We start from the raw sequence: 8,864 nt of genomic DNA, 5'->3' as shown, positions 1-8,864 counted from the left end.
CTACAGTGGAGATTTCCATGACCTTTCTGTGTGTCTGGCTGGCTCCTGGCTGGGACAGAGTTATTACTACACCGTATTACTGTATGACGTCTACTCATTTTGGGGGGGGGTGTATTCCAGTAGTGGTATAGACCAGGTTCAGCACGTCATGGCGTGCTATCTAAACAGCTTAGATTAGTCGTGATGGATGGTTTATGTTGTAAAGGGCCTTTTGTTTACATGACTCTGATGTAGACCCTGAGCGTGTCTATCCAGCCAGCCATCTAGCTACAGCCTAGCCCCCTCCACTGAGGTCACCTGAAGTGTGTTACATTACATGCATGTGGAACAGCCACAGTTAGCTGCCCATGTTTATGTAGGCCTGAGACAACGTAATGCAGACATGGCAGGTTCTGGGAGTTTGACTCTGTCATTGCCTTTGCCCTACTTTTCATTTTTATTCATATATTTATCAATTCACATTTTTGATTCATTCAATTCAATTATACACAATCTGCTGGTGTGTCCCTGTCATATAACCTGGTGCCTCTGGGGACCTTACGATCTAGCCAGTGGTCACAAATTGGATCAAAGAGTGAATTGAGTGATTCATTGTCTGTGTGACTTGACTTTGGCTTTATTTGGAGCCAGAATGGTGATGCTTTTCCGTAATAAGGAGAACTGAAACCTGCCAACTGGAGCCATATCGGTAACATTTGGATCCTCTTGGTACAGTGGAGCTGGAACAGTTAACTTATCATCATTAACGTCAACTTGTCCTCCAGGATTCTAGTCCCACAGCCCCGCATGCTGCCAAACCTTCTCAGGGATGGTTCTAGGCCCTGGTCTGGATGTGTGAAACTGGGTCCAGGGCAACGGGTGCTGCTCTCAGCTTGGAGAGAGGCAGTTACTATGGGGAAGACCGCAAGGGCAACCCCCTGGTGTCAAGAATGTAGAGGGGATAATGAATTTCTCTGGCAGTGATGGATGAGCTACACACACACACACACACACACACACACACACACACACACACACACACACACACACACACACACACACACACACACACACACACACACACACACAGCATCTGCAGAGTCTTTGGACATCCCTGCGCCATTGTGAGCCAGTGTGGCTGGCTCTCAGCTGGGACAAAGGCTTGGTGGTCTGCCCTGCTAGCCCAGATAAATGAGGAGCAGTTTATTGATAACTTATTACACTAACTTAAGCCTGATACACTCTTAACGATTAACATTGTCTTTCAAGCCGTCAATTAATTGATTTGTGAATTTATCGTTTTACATCTCTTTATATTATAGGATGGTGAACACAATGGTAACGATGTGTATATATGTGCATTCCTATGTCAGTATGTGTGTTATAATTACCTTGGTGTGTATCCAGTCAATTCCAGAAGCTCTCAATCCTTGTTAGTGAATCCTCCAGTGACTATATTGACCTCTCCAGTGTCTCCCTGACCTGTTTTTGTTCTCCTTTGGTAAATGTGTCTGATGGATCACCATGGCTTTGTGATCTGTCTCCTAGCCTGTGTGCTGCTGTAGGGTACACACCACTATGTTAATGAGTGAGTGAGCAGAGAGCTGATTGTAATAGTCTCTCTCCCACCAGAGGAGGTGACAGATGACCGTGCAGCATACACAGGACACCCAGTCAACCTGATTCAATTTAAAGACCAGAGAACACACTTTAGACACCCCCACCAGCACACCACTCATGTGTGACAGTATAGGAGGGAAGAGAGGGGGTTGCAGAGGGATGGTTGTGGGGGCTGGGGATACGGCTGCATATATTTAAAGCATTGACCTTGAGGATTTGAAGAAAAACTGACCTGACAGGTGTGAAAATCTGCTGCAGTCTCTGTTTCACTCTATCTCACTTTCTCCCTGTTGAGGAGGAAACTGGCATGATTGGCGGCCATGCCGTGTCTTCCTGGGCTGGACCCACAGTGCTGGGTGGGGACCCGTTTCCCTGGGACCCTCCAAGAGTCTTATCTGGTCCTCTGGCAGTCAGAGCCTGTTGCTCGACTGTTTACCCATGGGAGGGATGTCAGATCATCTGAGACATAAACCTCTGCCCCCAGGGCCCACATCTCTGCCCGGAATGGACTGCCATGGAGAGCCTTGGACAAAAGACCTGAGAGAGATTATGGTTTTGATTTAAGCTAACTGACATTTTAAGAGTTGAATACTCCTGTTGCAGATGAAAGTGTGTATTTTACAACCCACAGATTATGAGAGTAAAACATGTTGCAGCTTCTCCTCTGAGCGTCTGAGTGTCGTCTGTCCCACTGCTGGAGAACGACAGGTGCACATCAACGTTCCATCAGCTCCAGTGCTCATTAAGCTGCCTAGTGGACAGAGAAAGGTTGTTTTGGGGGTTAAACCTGTGCAAGGAAAACTTTTCACACACACATGGCACACACACTCACAGCTTGTTTTGATCTATGGCCAGGGTTGTCTGACCTAGCTGTCACTGATTGATATCCCTGCGACTTTGAAGGTGTGGATTTTCAATGCAATCAGCATTCACAGCATTTACCGCTCTGGTACACGCACGCATGCACGCACGTGCACACACACACACACAGACTGCTGACAGGAGCCATGGAGAGTAACACTCCTGGAAAGATCACAGGGTTCTCTCTCCAATGAACATGGCAGTAGATGTGCTGTTTACTCCCAGCTCTGACTTTGGGTCTGTTAACGTCTCTGTCAGTGGGGAGTAAAACACTCAGGCTACCTTGGAGTTCTGGAGCTAGACGTCTCTGACATACAAAGAGCTAGACAGTCTTTGTAGAACGCTTCCACTGGGGCTGGTTCTGACGGGGAACTTGACAAAGGTGTTTGATCTGGCTGTCGATCGGGTGGTACTGCCTGACAGCCTCCACTTTGGTAGAACTGAGGAGAACTGCCAGACTGCCAACAGGAGAAATCGAGTTCACAGTATGGCATTAAAGAGAGAGGGACAATGTGATGCCTTTTGATCGTAGAATTCTCTGGGTTTTAGCTTCTTCCACTTTAGAGAGATTGTCTCAACATTTTTTTTGTAGATTTGGATCTATAGAGTAGAGACTTCCATGCTGACGCCATTTAGCCACCTAAATTTGTGAAACAACCAAAAATAACTACGGATTTTCTGGTTCATTGTGTTTTCAGAATATTTGGGCAAGTTAGCTGGCTGACTCATTGATGCTGCTTTGTAGTATACCCTTCTGACCTCTAACATTTGACCCTGGGTCACTGACATGCTGTGTCTGGATTCCACCACTCTCTCTTCATCTCTTCCCCCCCTACCTCCATCCCTCTCTCAAAATGCTGTAATTCTTATCCACAGAGTTTGTTGTGAATATTACAGTCCTGCTGGGTGTTGCTACTCTATTCCCCTATGAGCTAGATAATCAATGGCATCAAGTTAAAAACAGCACCCAGCTACCAGAATGCATCTGTCAAAGTGTTGGGGAGACACTGGGTTATTACATTAGCATGATGAGTTAACTTCTCTCTCTCCCCTTTTTCACATTTCTCTCTCGCTGTCTTTCTTTCTCTGTCTCTCTCTCTTTCCACTATCTTTGGGTGTGTCCCATGGGGTTCAGTGTCAAGCAGATTAATGGAGGGAGGATTAGACAATATTCATTTCATACACATTTTCATGAACTGCCATTACACAATCCCCTAAATTAAGTGTCTCCCTTTTTACTATGTCATATCTCCTGGGATATTTGAATTGGTGAAAGAAATATGGTTCATGAATCAGTTTGGACAAGGAGACAACAGTAGTGCATTGTAAAGTCTCAGTCTAGGGGGCAAGATGGGAGTGGAAATGAGCAGCGTCTTTATGGTCACGTGTTGGTTTTACTATGATAAACATAGAGAGGTATGGGAGGAGAGGAGGTGTGGAGGGGGAAATTGACTATCTGAGGATGGCTATCAATATTGAGTGGGAGTGGTAAAGGTTGGCCGTGTGGTGTCTGTCTCCTCTTACTGAGGGAGGTGACTGAATGGTAGAGGCTATCAGGGGCTGAGGGGTATCGTAGATTGTATTATCAGGGAGGTGTGTGTAAACCCACCAAACCTCAACCCCAGTGCACTCTCTCTGAACCCTGTACCACCCTCATACTTTCCCAGCCTCGCATTCGCAAAGCTAGGGCCATGTGAAGGGCTTTTAGACCTGTAGTGAAGAGCGCCATATAAATGTAGTTCATTACTATCATTATGTACTACAATGTGCCTCCGCTCTTTCAAGTACTTTATCTGTCAGGGTGCTGAGTAGGAGTCAGCCCAAATGCCATGTAGATGTATGTTACATGAGGCTCCTGGCAGAGAGGGAGAGATTATCCCCTGATTGGATCCTGGCCCCTCAGAGCTCATTCCGCCTTTTAAATGAGCTTAATTAGGGTCAGTCCATTCATTGTGCTCCATTGAATTACCCAACACCTGCTCTGTATGAATATGTATAACACCTCTCATCTTTCTCTCTCTCCCTTCCTTTTCTTCATGCTTCTATGCTTCTGAATGTGTGTTGTGACTGGTCATACATTTGGCAGGAGGTTAGGATGTGCAGCTCAGTTTCCACCTCATTTTGTGGGCAGTGTGCACATAGGCAGACCTGGCTCTCAAGAGAAGCAAGGCTATGCTCACTCTGTACATAGTCAAAGCTTTCCTTAATTTTGGGTCAGTCACAGTGGTCAGGTATTCTGCCACTGTGTGCTCTCTCTGTGTCTGTCTCTCTCTCTCTCTCTCTCTCTCTGTGTCTGTCTCTCTCTGTCTCTCTGTCTATCCAATCATCTATCTATATATGTTTCTCTGCCTCTGAAAGTGTGTGTTGGTAAAGCTTTTGAGATTTCCCAGACTAGGCCACGGAGGCCATTATGCTTCTGACAATGTTGTTTTGGACCCTCTGAATGTTGCTCTTATTGTTGCCAACATTGTGAACTTGACTCCATTTGCCCATGCAGCCAGCCAAGAACAGCCTATTCTTTTACATCCGCTCTTCAAGCACTGCATGGATAATGGGCCAACTATAAGTGTGAGTAGTGGATATTGCTTTGTATTATTATGTTGTTTGTAAGCTTTTAACTAATCCGCTCACATTCATTTGGATTTGTCTCAAGTAAATGATTTGGAGGTTGACTATGGTCAGAGAGCAGGGAGGACCATGAAAACAGCCCCCTCTATTGGGTCTCAGTAGAACCTCTGTGTCATGGAATAACCACATAGCAATTACAGGTACAGTAGGTGTATGTGATCTTAAAGAAAAAGGTATATATAATTTTCCATTTTATAAGCAACCGTATAGTTCGGCTTCTAAGTGTGACCTTTTGTGTGAGTCTATAAAATGTGCTGTTGTAGTGTTTCTTTCAGCCCAAGATTTGTATTTTTTTATTTAACCTCTCTGGGATATGTGGGACGTGACCGTCCCACCTGCGGGACACACTATTCAACAGCCAGTGAAATAGCAGGGCGCCAAATTCAAAACAACAAAAATCTCATAATTCAATTTTCTCAAACATACAACTATTATATCCCCTTTTAAAGATACACTTCTCGTTAATCCAACCACATTGTCCGATGTCAAAAAGGCTTTACGGTGAAAGCATAGCATTAGATTATGTTAGGACATCACCTTGACAAGAAAAACCACACAGACATTTTCCAAGCAAGGAGAGGCGTCACAAAAAAACAGAATTACAGCTAAAATTAATCACTAACCTTTGATGATCTTCATCAGATGGCACTCATAGGACTTCATGTTACACAATACATGTATGTTTTGCTCGATAAAGTTCATATTTATATCCAAAAAACCCATTTTACATTGGCGTGTAATGCTCAGAAATGCTTTGCCTCCCAAAACTTCCGGTGAATGAGCACATCAATTTACAGAAATACTCATCATAAACGTTGATAAAATATTAAACTGTAATTCAAAGAATTATAGATACACTTCTTCTTAATGCAACCGCTGTGTCAGATTTAAAAAAAACTTTACAGCGAAAGCACACTTTGCAATAATCTGAGTACAGCGTTCAGACACGAAACCAAACCCGCCATTATGTGGAGTCAATAAAACTCAGAAATAATATTATAAATATTCACTTACCTTTGATGATCTTCATCAGAATGCACTCCCAGGAATCCCAGGTCCACAATAAATGTTTGTTTTGTTCGATAAAGTCCATTTATGTCCAAATACCTCCTTTTTGTTTGCGCGTTCAGTCCACTACTCCAAATGCAGGAAGCGCGCGAAAATGTCACGACGAAAAGTCAAAAAAAGTTATATTTACGTTCGTAGAAATATGTCAAACGATGTATAGCATCAATCTTTAGGATGTTTTTAACATAAATCTTCAGTAATATTCCAACCGGACAATTCCAATGTCTTCAGAAAAGAAAAGGAACACAGCTCACACTCACGTGAGTGCGCGCCTCTGAGCTCATGTCATTTCCTCACTCATCAACTTCCAGGCCCTCTTGTTCGCTCCATATTCACAGTAGAAGCATGAAACAACGTTCTAAAGACTGTTGACATCTAGTGGAAGCATTAGGAAGTGCAAAATGAACCCTAAGTCACTGTGTACTGGATAGGGATTCACTTGAAAAACTACAAGCCTCAGATTTCCACACTTCCTTGTTGGATTTTTCTCAGGTTTTTGCCTGCCATATGAGTTCTGTTATACTCACAGACATCATTCAAACAGTTTTAGAAACTTCAGAGTGTTTTCTATCCAAATCTACTAATAATATGCATATCCTACCTTCTGAGCCTGAGTAGCAGGCAGTTTAATTTGGGCACGTTTTTTATCCGGCCGTGAAAATACTGCCCCCTATCCCAGACAGGTTTTAAGATGTTTCAGTCTTTTATATTGTTCGTGATAAACATAAACATGTTTAATTACCTGTAAATCAATTTGTAGACACATCCTGTTCAGTTTAATCTTAGCAATGAAATTGTTTTGAGCACCAGATTTTCACTCTTAAGTTAGGACTTAGAGGACTGACTCACAAAACCCTGGAGGGGAAAAGAACCACCTTTTGGAATTGTCTGGCATACTTCAGACCAGCAACTGGCCCTGCTGTGCTGTGGCTTTGTCAATGGGCCAGTTTGAATGAAGGTTCTGTGTAACCACTAGCATGTGCCATAAAGGAGCATGTGTGTTTTTAGAAAGGTGGTCACAATTTGGACCCGCCGGGAAAGCATAACATTTGGTCTGCGTTTCAGAGATGTTAATTCCAGGGAATGCATGTGGACTTGTGTCTCTGCCTTTTCTCATTCACCTTAATTAGCTTTTTAAAATGGATACAGATCTGGCCTTCTGGCTCTCTTCGCACTCTCTTAATCCAGCCCTTAGTCTTTCTAGCTTTCTCTCTCTACTATACTCTCTCACTCTCTCAATTTAAATTTAAGGGGCTTTATTGGCATGGGAAACATATGTTTACATTGCCAAAGCAAGTGAAATAGATAATACACAAAAGTGAAATAAACAACTGTCTGTCTCTGTCTCTGTGTCTGTCTGTCTGTCTGAAGTGATCTCCTCAGCCTGGCTTCACAGTGCTCTCTCACAGTGCTCTCTCACAGTGCTCTCTCACAGTGCTCTCTCACAGTGCTCTCTCACAGTGCTCTCTCACAGTGCTCTCTCACAGTGCTCTCTCACAGTTCTCTCTCACAGTTCTCTCTCACAGTGCTCTCTCACAGTGCTCTCTTGGGGTCATTGTGGTATGTTGTGTCAGACAAGAACCCCAGACATAGCAGCATTCCCTGGTCCATCCCAGGCATTATGCAGTCATACGCCAACTTGTCTCGCCCAATCATATCTAGTGCCCATGGAAAATGGCTTTCAAAAATAAAAATAAAAAGCTCCTGCATCCTCCACTTTGCCCAATGGAAAAGCAGCAGAAAGGAGATACAACACTGAGGGTGTAGTAGTTCCTATACTACATAAAACATATCTGGTCCTAACTTCCACCTGGAGAGTGAGTGAGGCTGGCTTGAGCACTTTCACTTTTTCCTCTCCTCCTCACCATTCTCTGTCGCCCCGCGTTACCCTGGAGGATTACAATTCGCTGTGCCTAGAAGCTGGTTGAGGGAGAGGGAGTTTCCACATGTGCCTCAGTCAGTGTGTGAGTCAGTCAGTGTGTGAGTCAGTCAGTGTGTGTGTGTGTGTGTGTGTGACTGTCACTTTAAGACCGGCAGGCTGACTTGGTTGAATCCACTTTAAGATCAGAGAGCTCTAGATTCTCCTTGCTTGCTCTTCAAAGAGCTTTTAGATGAAAGCTTTGGACAGAGGTAAGGGAGGTTTTTGTCTCTCTATTTCATCCTTCCCTGTGTTTCCTCTGTTTCCAGGATTTAAGATAAAGCAGAAGAAACTTTACTATGGTTGTCTTCTATCCAGTTGTTCAGGTTTAGACAGGTCTGTGTGTTTGGTGCTTTCTTTGTGTACAAGCGACTTGAACTTTGCATCTATTGTTTAGGGATGTTGGTTCTAGCAGTAATCACAGGCATGTTCCCTGCTGTAGTGTTTAACTAGCTCTGTATAGTAGCCTAGACCCCAGCCAGGTTGATTTTGTGAAAAGGTGAGCCTTTTCTCCCACAGGGGACCTCGCTGTCAGCTCACTGTTTGTTTCACTGTTAGCATTAAATTCAGTCACAACAGAGTCAGATGGACTGATTATTGCAGCAGTTTACTACGATGGATTCTTTACATTCAATGTGGTGTTTTTGGTCTGTCTTATCGCCAATGATTTAGATCCTATGGTAAAATTGGCAACAGTACATTTGGTATAATCAGTGCTCCACTGTTTAGGATGTTATTTAAAAATGTTTTGACTCTGTTGGCATTTGTCTGATTCTGAAATGGCTAACAC

The 8,864-nt window shown here is 43.7% G+C and overlaps 1 protein-coding gene across 3 annotated transcripts in view; it reads left to right on the top strand.

Annotated features, from left to right (window-relative positions):
• The window catches only part of LOC106575182 (rho guanine nucleotide exchange factor TIAM2), a 108,530-nt gene that overhangs the window by 22,722 nt on the left and 76,944 nt on the right, over positions 1-8,864 (top strand). Inside the window, exon 1 of one of the 3 annotated variants that reach the window (XM_014151621.3) lies at positions 8,169-8,286. The exons of the other annotated variants lie outside the window; for them this stretch is intronic. The gene's annotated coding sequence lies outside the window, so the exon portion shown is untranslated. Of the gene's footprint in view, positions 1-8,168; positions 8,287-8,864 lie in introns of those variants that run through there. 3 annotated transcript variants of the gene reach the window in all.

Source organism: Salmo salar, chromosome 01 (genome assembly GCF_965601325.2).
Source record: "Salmo salar chromosome 01, fSalSal1, whole genome shotgun sequence".
Classification (NCBI taxonomy): Eukaryota; Metazoa; Chordata; class Actinopteri; order Salmoniformes; family Salmonidae; genus Salmo; species Salmo salar.
Note: the sequence above shows the minus strand (reverse complement) of the source record. Positions and strands in the feature narration are given on the sequence as shown.